Genomic DNA, 14,403 nt, shown 5'->3' on the forward strand with positions numbered 1-14,403 from the left:
AGCATGATCACTAATAGAGCAGTACTAGGTACTGATCTTAATAGCAGAAGCAGCTTATCTGTTTGCGATATAGGGCTATCATAGTCTTATGATAGCTACAGTAAGGGGGTGCAAGTATTCTTGACGCCTCCGGGGCATCCGGCAAGCCGCCGGCATGCCGGAGCTCGCTCCAGCATAGATTCTGGCATTAGGACAGACAATTTTCAAAAGTCAGTTAAATACCAGGATGGCGGCCGCCGGCACAACGGCGGCACGCCGGCAAGGAGCGGCGGCTCCGGCAGTCGGAGGATGCCAGGTTGGTGACTGGGATAAGGATGGTAAAGGCTGTATCGGGTTGCCGGCAGTATACGCCGGCACTCCGGTGATCGACCGGCAAGCGGACGACTAGATAGGAGTAGGAGAGCCGCCGGTAGTAGCCGGCGGCAGCCGGCAGTCCCTCGGTACACGGGGGGCTGGCGGCAAGGGTAGGGAAGTCACCAAGTAGGAGGCAGGTATTGCCGACAGTAGAGGCGGCAAGAGACCGGCACCTGGATAGATAGAGAGACAGGGGGGAGGGGGGAAGGGATGCAGGAAGTACCATCAGGGTTCCAGACATCCCTCCCCCTCCCTGAGGGGGTGTACCCATGATAGAGGCAGGCTCTAACATCCATGAGCAGGGGTCACTAGGGACCGGGAGCAAGGTAGCCCAAGGGAGGGCTAGGGAACACCCAAGAGCGGGGGGGGGAGACTCCCATATGCAGAACTATACTAGTAACTAACCTTATAGGACACTATGAAGGTATATGTACCAGAGTGGACTGCACAAGGAAGCTCGGGTAGCCCTACTCTTCCACCCTAAGGAGGAGTTGTAGGACAGGGGACAGATGAGTATAAACTAACCTAAGCATAGGCTAGGCTATACAAGAGATAGGTGGGGAGGGAGAAGAGAGAAGTCTTCCCAGGAAGGGTTTCTGTACCAGAGCGGCCACTAAGGAAAGGGAGGACACTCCCTAACCTAAGATCAGGCTGATCGGCTAAAACGGTGCAAGAGTACAGTTTCAGCATGGAACAGAGAAACCTTCCTAACCTAACCTAGAACAGGGCTAAAAGTCCTGAACTAGGAAAGGAAGAAGACATATCGCTATCGCAGGAAAGTCATAGACTATCCTAGCCATAGAGGTAGGCTAGCCTAACCTCACTCTCGGACGCAGCCCTAAAGGGGGTTCATTCCTTTAGGGAGGACAGAGAGGCGATATATACTCTATTAGACAATTAATCCCTTTACTCAGAAAAGGGATCAAGGCTAAATAGAGGGAATGCCAAGGCAGGGGATGAAGGAAGCATATAGGGGTCCTAATATTAGGTTAGGCTAGAAAGAGTCACTGACTAGCCTATCCCCTATATGGTCCCTGAAGGCGAAAACATTTGCATCACTGTCAAAAGTATTGTAAAATAATAATGCCACTATCTTCATAACTTAGTCTAGGATCACTAATAAATCATGCATGAACACTTGTATGTAGGCTCCTGGCCTGGGGGCTATAGTAGCCGACTGGTATGAGGTCAATCGATGACCGATAAAAAGCGTCTAAACACGATATAAAAGTTCCTAGCTATGAAGACTAAATAAACTAATGAATTCGATTAGTATATAATGCCGGAAACGTTGTTGTGGCTAACTAAATAAGACATGCATAACAACAACGACGTCATAAAATGGCGGGTCCGGTAGAGGCACAGCTCTGCCACAAAACATCAATTATTTCGAAAAGTAATATTTACTTTACGGCCAGAGCTTAATTAAACAATACTGGAACCTTGTACTCAACTTTCCAGAAGAAGGCGAGGCTGAAGGTAACGACATAGCGAAGATGCAAAGCGATAAAGATAACACAGGGAAAATCCGTCTAAGTAGGGCAGCTACTAAACAAAGGATGAAGACGGGCGTGACGTCATCAGAGCAATGGCGTCCGTTTGTTTACGTCTCGAGTATCAGTAGTAGCCACGAGTGAGATTAGCTGTGGAACGGCTCCCAGCTATTCTCAGTCCTTACACACCGAAGCATTAACTCTGTTCGGGGTGAAGATAGCTATGTGGCGCGTTCAGACATGCGCGTCCCCTGTTGTATTACGATGTCTTAAAGGGAAACCTTTGAGATACTCGCTCCAGAAGTTAGAATTCTGTGATAACCTGTGGTTAAATTCTCTGGGAATATCTTAGTAGTCTTATACCCAAGGAAGCTATCAAAAAGGAACCTTCCATCAGGACGCCATGGCTTGAGCCCAAAAAAGGGATCAAGGCTAAATAGAGGGAATGCCAAGGCAGGGGATGAAGGAAGCATATAGGGGTCCTAATATTAGGTTAGGCTAGAAAGAGTCACTGACTAGCCTATCCCCTATATGGTCCCTGAAGGCGAAAACATTTGCATCACTGTCAAAAGTATTGTAAAATAATAATGCCACTATCTTCATAACTTAGTCTAGGATCACTAATAAATCATGCATGAACACTTGTATGTAGGCTCCTGGCCTGGGGGCTATAGTAGCCGACTGGTATGAGGTCAATCGATGACCGAGAAAAAGCGTCTAAACACGATATAAAAGTTCCTAGCTATGAAGACTAAATAAACTAATGAATTCGATTAGTATATAATGCCGGAAACGTTGTTGTGGCTAACTAAATAAGACATGCATAACAACAACGACGCCATAAAATGGCAGGTCCGGTAGAGGCACAGCTCTGCCACAAAACATCAATTATTTCGAAAAGTAATATTTACTTTACGGCCAGAGCTTAATTAAACAATACTGGAACCTTGTACTCAACTTTCCAGAAGAAGGCGAGGCTGAAGGTAACGACATAGCGAAGATGCAAAGCGATAAAGATAACACAGGGAAAATCCGTCTAAGTAGGGCAGCTACTAAACAAAGGATGAAGACGGGCGTGACGTCATCAGAGCAATGGCGTCCGTTTGTTTACGTCTCGAGTATCAGTAGTAGCCACGAGTGAGATTAGCTGTGGAACGGCTCCCAGCTATTCTCAGTCCTTACACACCGAAGCATTAACTCTGTTCGGGGTGAAGATAGCTATGTGGCGCGTTCAGACATGCGCGTCCCCTGTTGTATTACGATGTCTTAAAGGGAAACCTTTGAGATACTCGCTCAGGAAGTTAGAATTCTGTGATAACCTGTGGTTAAATTCTCTGGGAATATCTTAGTAGTCTTATACCCAAGGAAGCTACCAAAAAGGAACCTTCCATCAGGACGCCATGGCTTGAGCCCAAAAATATCATTTTTGGCTTGAGTATTGCCTGTACTGTATCTGCATATCTGATAATTTAAATTTGTCCCGACACTAGATACAAATCTGACGCTCTTTATAAAGGAGTATTATTTCAGTGATAGTTGAAACCAGCCGTTAAAGTTTTTGCGAGATGTAACTATTCTCCACTAGTTAATGGAGGTAGACTAATCACCCTGCTCACACAAGCACTAGTAAACAAATTTCGCTCTCTATTTTGGCTCGGTAGAGTAAACACGTAGTTTTGCTCTCCCACGAAAACCTTTTAACCGGTTTACGATTAAAAGCAACTGGCCAAACAGTCTAAAAAGTCCTTTTTCTTTCAGAGCTATCATCATTGGGCAGACATCCTACCCTGGGGTTGACCAAACACCCCCCACCCCCCAGCTCCGAAGGTCTTTGACCCAAACAGTCTTGCGCCCGCCCAACTGGTTTAGCCTTGGCTCTTGCTCAGCCTGACATTCACTCTGTTTTGGCAGGGCGGCGTGATCAGTTACTGTCAAGTACTCCTTGGGGTGACTTGGCGGATAATCACTTTGGGGAGAACAAGAAACGAGCTTCGGTTACGTTTCACAGGCAATCTTGATGTAAACTTTCAATTTGAGCTTACCTTGTTGACGGGAAGCAGAGAGCACTGCCCGGAGGTCCACCTCCAGATAGACAACTTTCCCTTCTAAGGAAGAATTAACCTCCACAAGATATTTGGCAATTTTCCCTTCCAAGGAAGAGTTACCCTCCATCAGCCACTATCCAACAATCTTCCCGTTTTCGGGAAGAATTGCTGATAGCGGCAACAGGGCTTGGTCGGCTTTCCTTCCCGCGGGAGAGACTACCTTCGCCTAGCTGGTTTCCCCCTTGGGGGATTCCTCTGTCAGGAATTGGAGCAGTTCATGCCCCACCCTTGCTCTTTGAAGCAAAGCCTATTGGAGCTTGACAACGAAGGAGTCAGGTGACTGCTTGCAGTTCCTGCTCATTGCCACCTTACCTTCTGGGTACAAAAGGAGTTAGTTACCTGGATTAACGACAGGTGGCATGAGGAGGAAGCTACGGCCACCTGCTTCATGTAGGGAGGTATTACTGTCCGTGCACCTCACTCAGTGTATTTTTGGCATTATTTAAGGGCCTTTGCAGTGTTCCTTCAGCCCCTTGTTGCACTTTCTTTATATATTTCTACTTTACCTCCATTCTTTCTCCCTTTCTTCCTTCTTGCTGTCCAACCTTTTAACTTTTTCTTTATAGTGTAACTGCAAGGTTTTCCCTTTGTTACACTTTTGATCTGAGGGGCTTCACAGACCCTAGTTCCAGGTTAAGAAGTCCAAAATCATAAATCCGCCCACCTGCTTCTCTCTGAATAGCTGTACAAACAAAATGTCACACTTAGGAAGTTTTATTACTCTCCTTTGTAACCAGAAGCTGAAGCACACCAAGAAGTAGGCATATGGCATTAGGGATTTTGTTCATACAAGGATACCAACCTATGAGACATCATATGTTGTGTACCTTTGTGAAGGAGCCATTATTCTTGCTCTTCCATTCAGGAAGACGATGAACTCAGAGCATAACTTATCTTGTTTCAAGGCAGTTTCTTTGAACTGACTATTGCCTATATCTGCATGTCCGATAATTAAATTTGTTCCGACACTAGATACAAATCTTACGCTCTGTACATAGGAGTATTATATCTGCGATAGTTGAAACCAGCCGTTAAAATTTCTGTGATATGTAATTACCCTCCGCTAGTAAGCCGGGGTAGACCAACCACCCCGCTCACACAAGCACTTTTAAACAAACGTCTTTTTTTACTTCGGCTTGGTAAAGTAAATAGAAGTCAATGCCCTTTTTAGCTCTTTCTAATGTGATACCTATTGTAGAAAAGTATTAGTAGTGTTATTCTTATAATCAAATCAGTTGCTTTTTGTATATTTGAGTATAGAAATTTTTTTCATGACAGAATTAGGATTACAGTACATATGAAAATTTTGTAGTTTTAGAAATTAAACTGTTTCCATTCAATCCATGGTTGATTAGAATGTTCACAGCTTTAATGTATTTTGATTCTGATTAACTTTATCCAATTTCAACCATGGAGGTTTGCACATCAGGAAGATTTTTAGGAAAGAAAATAGAGAATTTAGAAGTTAGACTTTCTTTTAAAGATATTCTCTTGTGTGCAAGCAAAAAAGAATCTAGGTTGTTGCATTTTTACCTCTACCAAAATGAGTGAAGAGGATAATGTAAGGAAAAATGGCTGACGTTACCTACTTTTTTTTCCTGCGCAACATACAAACTTTTCTCTCTACTATGGAGTATTTATTTTGGCATAGCTGAAACCAGCCAATAAGCTTTTTGTCAAGGTGTAATTACCTCCTCCTAGTTAGCAGGGTAGGTTAGCCCATCCGCTCACACCAGCACTAGCGACTAACGTCACTTTTAAATTCGGCTCAGTAGAGTGAACACAGTTTTTTCTCCTCTGCCAAACCTTTTAACCAGTTTTACGAGTATAAGCAACGTACCTAAAGCTTAATGAAAAGTCCCTTTTCTTTTAGTGCTACCTTGGGACTCACAGGGTCTCCATGCAAGGAAAGGTAGTAAGAGGTCTTTGGCCTCGACTAATGCTGCTCACCCAATGTTTGCTCTGCTTCAGCGGGCAGGTATGAGCAGATGCTGACAAGAACTCCTCAGAGTGACTTGTTGGGTAACCCGTACAGGGTGAACCCAGAAACGAGTTTCAGCTATGTTTCACAAGCATCACTTGATGTTGAGCTTAGCTCATTGACAGGAAGCAGAGAGTACTGCCCAGAGGTTCGCCTAAAGGTGTTGGATAATTTTCCCTTTCAAGGAAGAGTTAACCTCCACTAGGTGTTGAGCAATTTTCCCTTTTGGGGTAGAGTTACTCCACCAGCCACTGTCCAGCAACCTCCTCACTTGCGGGGAGAATTGCCAACAATGGCAACAAAGGTTGTTCGCCTTTCCCGTCCACGGGAGAGACTATCTTCATCTGTGTTGTTTTCCCTTCAGGGGATTCCTCTGGCAAGGATTGGATTTATTCATGCCCCGTCCTTGCTCTTTGAAGCTAGTCGATGAATGAGTTAGGTGATTGCTTACAATTCATACTCGTCGCTGCCGTACCCTCTGGGTACGAAATGAGTTACTTTGCAACTTCCGTCTGGGATCTATATCTCAGATGGTGACGACTGCTGCCCACTTGCAGCCACCTCCTCTGTCATCGACAAGTCTCGTAGGCCTTAACTCTTCAGGGTTATTGCCACATCATGCCTTTGGGTAAAACAAAGCTCATAGAGCTTTGTGAGGCCAAACCCTTTAACGAGGAAGAAACAGATGGTCATCAAGTCCAGGCCAGCCTTTTTTGTTCTCTTCCAAGGGGATGATGTAAGGCTACTCACCACCCCCTTTTTGTGGGGTAGGATGAGCAGAGTTTGTGAGGTGACGGCAAAGATCAGGATTAGGGGTCAGGGGTCAAATATGATTTTTTTTTTATTGTAACATGTGAATTATGGTATATAATATAGACTTTCTGGGTCGACCTGTGACGGCCGGTGAAAAAGTCCTTTGTACTTTTTCTGATATAAATCTTCCAAATATACCAGAGAAAATTAAAAGCATGTAATGCAGAGGTTACAACCCTCGCGCGAGCACTTCGTGAGTGTCGTGTATACATTAGGGGCGTGTGAAAAACCACTATTCACAGGCTGTCTTCCATTTAGATAACTCCTCCATCAAAGGGAAGGGCCGTAACAAAGACCCCAGAAACCACACTTGGGCAACGGCACGTCACCCACACGAACGCCTTCTAGGTCATCCTTCTGTTTTTGGACTTGCCCGCATAGTTGATAAGTTTTTGTATAGTGATTTTCAAAAGTAATTGTCGTTAATTCAACATGACTGACGTTGCTACTTCACCTTTACCAATGTTAAGTACCATAGTTTGTTTTGACAGTTTATTTCAGTATTTATTTCAGTATTTATTTGCTAGCAAGTCCAATTTAGACCTACGTAGAATAGCGATTTAGTCTTTGTTATTGTTATGATCACGCCTCAGGAAGGTGCTCGATTTAGACTATATCTTTTTGTTTATTTGTTACGTTGTCGTTATTCTTCGTTCTTGGTTACTTTACTAAGGAAAAAGCAATCAAATTTATTATTTTTCTTATTTTATTGTGTGATGTTAGTTGTTATTATGTAACCTTAAGAGCGTGAGCAGTGTGTGCTCGCTTTCTGTTTCTACAGATATGAGTTACCCCTTCTCTCGTTTTCTTTTTTAAGCTCGAGTAAGAGAGGTAGATTTCCCGTTTTCCGTTTTTATACGATAACGAGTTATTCCTGCTTCTTCTTATTCTCCGAGTTGATGTTAATACGTTTAATGATATTACGTTTAAGGATATTCACGTTTTATTGTTGTGGTTACTGTTAATAGAGCTAGCACTATTAATAGGTTACGTTAGTGTATGAGTCATTATTTGGGGTCGCTTTATGCCAACACCCTTAGCTCCGCCTTGAGTTATACTCTGCTATAATGGATACTCATTAGGTGTGAACTAGTCAGATATTTGGAGTGCAACAGTCAAATCCGGCACTCAGACTCCGGCTGAGGCCTTTTGCACACGAACCTTTGTCATGATTGATCACAATTACATTACTACGGTCCCTTTTTTCATCGAATCTCCGGCTTCACTGGAGATAACACAGACATTCAGTATTGGGGAATGTTATCGTACCGATGAGTTTCACGATTTCACGATGACGGACCTTTGTCACTGGTTCTCCGGTACAAACAGAGATCAATCAGACGGTCAGAACCGGAGTTAACATTTTTATCAATCAGACGATCAGAACCAGGGTATGAACCCTTTTTCAAGAATAATCACAATATCGTTATTACGGTTCTTTTCATCGAATCTCCGGCTTAAACGGATATCGTACAGGCGTTCAGCATTGACGTTAATATTAGATTTCCTCTGGTGTTCCCGTTGTCACTATGACGGACCTTTGTTACCGTATCTCCGGTAGCAACAGAGATCACTCAGACCACGGGTGGCAAATCTTTTGTTTTAGCTGTAAAGGAAAGGATTTAACATGAATACAAAGTAAACTGTACTTACTTTAATGACACTTTGAATTTGCGTTGGTAATATTCATTAGCTATTCTTGAAGTCCTAATGAAGATATATGAACATAATTATGCCTATATTTATGCATATATTTAATTCAAACTATGTATAAATATGGATAATTATCCATACAACATCGTGTTCAAATGGAAATAAATTAATTATGCCTATATTTATGCATATTCAATTCTAACTATGTATAAATAAGGATAAATATCCATATAACATCGTGTTCAGATAGAAATAGATTTCCACTCAGTACTTGGAACCGAACGTTGGCCCCTTCTAGTGAAGGGCCACGTCGAGACCAGCCATGCCATGAGAGGCTATCTACTGTTCCTTGAGACTCTGGTCAGTGAACAGGTGAATCAAAAGAATACTAATATCTAGTAACCACATAACATGTAACCATAAACCTCATAGGTAAAATAATGTTAGCCCCGGTTCTGAACGTCTGAGTCAGGGGTGGCCAACCTATGGCGAATGCGCCAACAGTGTCACATTTCATGAATACAAGTGTCGCACTATACCCCAAAGATAGTAAATTAAATGGCTTTTCTTTAAAATTGCTTTTTATGAGTTATACGGCTGATCCCAGCCTGTGAATAGGATCACTAACCAAAGTTTCAAGGAACATCCAGACTTATGTCCCCTTTCTTTTACAGAAGGTCCGCCTACATGGTTCCCGGGAGTCATGCGCGTTCTGCTACGAGATGTCCTCGCTACTTCGGACCCATGGGGTAAGTTGGTTCTAATATATTTCCTTTTGGTATCCTTTGGCAATGATTTGATCCGCATTAATGTATGCATTGCTTATTGAGGAGAACAGTCTTCTCCTTCATCACTAATCCCCTCACTTCTTTCAGGATGATGATGAATCTCTCCGGCCTGCAAGAGAGGCTCTCCGCCCTTGGGTATCAAGGTTGGGAAGGAATGGTCCATCTAGAAGTCCCTATCTCCTCGGAGTGTCCTCTCTAAGGTTGGACGACGACCCCATGGACGGGCAGGTAGGTGGTGATGAGTTTTGAGCCTTCAGCTTTGCCATTACCTGCGTCACCGACCTAGGACCCTTAAAGGATCCTGATATTCATGTTACCTTGCATAAAACCGTGACTGCTAAAAGCAACACATTCTAGGGAAAGCCAAGGGGCTATGACGAAGCTCAAAGATATGGTGGTGAGTCGGATCCGTCCAGGAACTCGGATGACTCCCCCTACAGCCCCAGGCGTAAGGTCGACCCACAAGGTACCGAAGGTAATCCTTCGATAAAAACAACGCATAGAGATTTGCCTTACATGTTCCATATATAGATGGTACCATAACTTTGGATGGCATAGACGTCCTCCCTCTGGGGGACCCAGCTTTTTCTCTCAGGTACTAGAATTCCCGTTCAACGGATTCGTTCGATTGAAAGAGCTTGCCTTCGTTAGGTTAGACAAGGTACCGAAGGTAACGGTATTATTTCCTAAAGAGCAGGCCCGATCTGTCTGGACCAGGATGTTGTCGGTCTGGGGGGTACGATAATTCCAAGCTCACCCCACACTATGGGGAATACGCCATATCTATAGCCGCTCTCATCGTTGCCTTGTCTATTATGGATAAATGGACAGGTCTTACTATTCAAACTGACAAAGAAGGTTTGGCCATACCAACTCTTAAAGAGCCGGACCCCACCTCGGGGAGACCCTAGCCTCGATTTATCCCACTGAGGCTTTGTTTCGGATATTCAGGAAGAACCAATCTCTGCCCTTCCAATCCGACCTACACGTTTGATGGTCTGATCGGGTTAGTTGTGTGAAATACGTTCTGTCTGAGGCCTCTATCAGACAGGAATCGATAGTCGGTTACCCACTCGTCATCACAGCCTTCCTCTGATTCGACGTCTATGCATCCGAATCCCCCTCATCAGGTGGTCTACCTCACTGATTCCCCAGGTACAGAGCCCAACCCCGTCGGGATGTCCTCGACTGCATACAGCCCTAGATCCGAACCCTCAGGCTCCTTTCGTGGACACCAGAGAGGAAGCTACAGGAATAGAAGACAGTCCCGCCATCGAGGCGGACCTAGGAAAAAGGGGGCTCGGAGAAGGAAAGGACCTAGATTCACTCCCTCACAACGAGGTGGTCCCGGTAGGGGGGAGACTTTACCACTTTCTAGACCATTGGACTTTCGGTCTGTGGGCTCATAGCATAACCTCTAAAGGTTCGAGGTGAAAATGGCCACAAGGTCCTCCTCCTCCACCAGTGACCTTCTCCCAGAAATCCACTCCCATCCTGAAAGAGTACACCACAGAGTTACTCAAGAAGAAAGCAATCAAACGGGATCGATCACTGAAGTTCCAAGGCCGCCTGTTCACAATTCCGAAGAAAGGCTTGTCAGCATTGAGAGTGGACCTGGACTTGTCAAGCTAAACTCTTACATTCTCTGCGACAAGTTCCGGATGTTGACTATCTCTCAGGTACGGACCTTACTTCCCCGTGGGGCCGTCACCTCCTCTGTCGATCTTACCGACAACTATTATCTTGCGCCTATAGATCGAAACTTCTCTTCTTATCTGGGTTTCCGCCTAGGCAGGAAAGCCTTTGCGTTCAAGACATGCCCTTCGGCCTCAACATTGATCCCAGGATATTCACGAAACTGGGAGAGACAGTGTTAGAACAACTCAGGAACCAAGAGATACAGATCATTGCTTATCTGGTCGGTTGGCTCATTTGGGCCCGGCCGGCCATAGAAGGCAACAGAGCTACGAAGGAATTACTTCGATTTCTCGACAACCTGTGATTTCGGGTCAATCTCCAAAAGTCTCGGCTGCGATCATCAGGCCACTTAGAATGGTTAGCCATTCAGTGGGACCTTTCGAAGCACACGTTGTCTCTCCCTTCGAAAAGGTAAGAGGAATAGTTTCCAAGATCAAGAATTTTCTCAAACACAAACAGGTGTCCAAAAAGCCTTAGAAAGTATCCTTGGCCTTCTCCAATTCACTTCAGTAACAGATCTCCTATTAAAAGCCAAACTCAAAGACATCAATCGAGTTTGGAGAAAGAGAGCTACAGTACCTATAAGAGACAAGGTCTCGAAGATCCCCTCTGTCTTGAAAATGAGACTACGCCCATGGTCCGAACCGAAGAACCTCTCCAAATCGGTTCCTCTATAATTCCCACCTCCACAAGTGACATTCCATACAGCCGCGCCTCTAAGTGGATGGGGGGATTACTCCGAACATCAGATGTTTCAGGTTCTTGGTCACCCACCATGAAACAGTCCCATATCAATGTTCTCGAAGCCATGGCAGTGTTCTTGACCCTGAAGAGAGACTCTCCTCCGAGGTCGACCCACATCAGAGTAGTGTCAGCCAGCACAGACGTAGTACACTACGTCAACAGGGGAGGGTCCAAGTCACCCAACCTGAATCAGATCCTGGTCACTATCTTCGCCTGGGCAACAGAAAAGAACTGGTTCCTGTCAGCAACTCACCTAGCGGGAGGCCAGAATGTGAGAGCGGACTCACTATCCAGGACGAATCCACTGGAGGCAGAATGGTCTCTTGACATAATTTCATTCCGTTGGATACTCAGGCTGGTTCCGGGCCTCCAGGTAGATCTATTCGCAACTCAGATGAATCACAAACTTCCTTGTTATGTGACCCCAACCCTGGACCCTCGGGCTTATGCCATGGACGCATTACCTTGGGATTGGAACCATTAGAAGAAGATTTCCCTATCTCCCCCAGTGAATCTTCTAAAGAAACTTTTACACAAACTACGCTCCTTCCGGGGCGCAGTGGCTTTAGTACCACCTCACTGGCCAAGAACAGTTGGTTTCCTCTCCTCCTCGAGTTGAAACTCCGTCCCATCCGGATCCCGTTCCTCAAACTGACCCAAGTAATCCAAACTCACTGTGTCAGATTACTCAAGGATAGCCAAAACTCTAACTTTGTGGACTACGGGAAGTTGGCAGCTCGTAAAGACGCGAACATTGAACCGGAAAACCATCTCTTCATCGAATCGGACAAAAGGGACTCGACAATTCGCCAATATGATTCGTCCGTTAACAACTAGCAGATCCCCTAAGAGTTCAGACCATACTCGTATGTCCCCGAATTTAGCCATCTCTTTCTTGAGATTCCTATTTGACAAAGGCCTAACAGTTAGCACTTTAACCACCATCAAGTCAGCTTTGAAGAAGATCTTCCTTGTTGGGTTCAACATTAACCTAGCTGATTCCTATTTCTCATCAATTCCAAAAACATGTGCTAGGCTTCTACCTTCGGTTTGGCCACAAAAGGACTCTTGGTCTCTGAACGGTGTTCTCAAACTTGCGACGGACACGGACAATGAATCCTGCTCTTATATCACTCTTCTTAGGAAGACTTTATTTCTAACGGCTATGGCCTCAGGTGATGGAACATCAGAACTAGCAGCTCTCTCACAAAACCCGGAAAACATAGATTTCCTCCCTTCAGCCGAAGTACTCCTTTTCCAGGCAAAGCTCTCCTAGCTAAAAAATGAGGATCCGCAAAATAGGTGCTCCCCTCGGAAGATTATTCTTCTTCCCCAGGATCTTTTCTCCGTGTACAGTCACTACTCTCAAGGCCTTTTTAGCTAGAACTGCCACCCGCTCGTCTGGACCCTTGGTTATCAGGGAACAAGGAGGTACTATTTCCATTCACAGTATCAGGCAACAAATCCTCTACTTCATTAAACATTCTAATCCGGAATCATTTCCCCAGGCTCATGATGTACGGACAGTAGATACCTCCAACAATGACTTCCAGAACAGGGACTTTGATGATTTTAAAAAATATACGGGTTGGAAATCCCCTATGGTTGTCAAACGCCACTATCTAAAGATCTTACAGGCCCTTAAATACCCGACGATGGCAGCGGGGAGCCTTATCCCTCCCCATTAATCTCTTCTTCCTTTCTTCCATCTCTTCTCTTCTCCCTCCTACCCGCCACTCACACCACGTCACCACTCTCCTGGGTAGTTCATTAGACCTATGATATTTGCCATGTTTAATTCCTATGGTTTAACTGTTATTGTAGTTACAGTTCCTTTAATGTTTAGATATGCTTAGACATGTAAGGTTTGATGCTTTTTGCGATTCGACACTCAGTTGGTTCCTTGTCGTCATAATTATTTAGCCTTACGTTCCCTATGTCATTTGGCTAGTTGGTAATTAGACGATTACTTACATTATTATATCATATTATTGTCGTACATGGTGATTGTATTCTCCTCATTATGTTATTACTTTATTGGGCTTGGAAGGCATTCTCTGGTACATTTTCACCGGCCGTCACAGGTCGACCCAGAAAAGGGATTTTGACGAAGGAAAAATTTATTTCTGGGGAGAGACCTGTGACGCCCGGGGAAACCCTTCCCGGTTATTTTTGTACGGACCCACCCTTTCCTTGCCAAGCCATATGTTCTTGCAGAAGGATGACCTAGGAGGCGTTCGTTGGGTGACGTGGCGTGGCCCAAGTGTGGTTTCTGGGGTCTTTGTTACGGCCCTTCCCTTTGATGGAGGAGTTATCTAAATGGAAGACAGCCTGTGAATAGTGGATTTTCACACGCCCCTAATGTATACACGACACTCACGAAGTGCTCGCGCGAGGGTTGTATCCTCTGCATTCCATGCTTTTAATTTTCTCTGGTATATTTGGAAGATTTATATCAGAAAAAGTACAAAGAAGGACTTTTTCACCGGGCGTCACAGGTCTCTCCCCAGAAATAGATTTTTCCTTCGTCAAAATCCCTTTTATGTATGGGATGAATACTCCACCAAAGAAGCTAATACAACATTCAGAGATACAAACACATATTAGACTGAAAATAACAGTGATAGAATAAGGAAATATTACTGTAATAAAATATATCATTCAATACAGTATGAGCAAAATGACATATGTAGTACAGTAACTTGATATTTATTTCATATGAAACCCAACTACTTGTTGACTTTTGTAGCTGAAAATCATAGGCATGGTATTCA

General features: G+C 44.5%; 1 long non-coding RNA gene across 1 annotated transcript in view; it reads left to right on the forward strand.

Moving 5' to 3' along the window:
* LOC137632311 (uncharacterized) overlaps positions 1 to 14,403 on the forward strand; it is a 192,027-nt gene that overhangs the window by 44,787 nt on the left and 132,837 nt on the right. The gene's annotated exons all lie outside the window — the stretch shown is intronic.

This window comes from Palaemon carinicauda, chromosome 41 (genome assembly GCF_036898095.1).
Source record: "Palaemon carinicauda isolate YSFRI2023 chromosome 41, ASM3689809v2, whole genome shotgun sequence".
In the NCBI taxonomy this organism is placed as follows: Eukaryota; Metazoa; Arthropoda; class Malacostraca; order Decapoda; family Palaemonidae; genus Palaemon; species Palaemon carinicauda.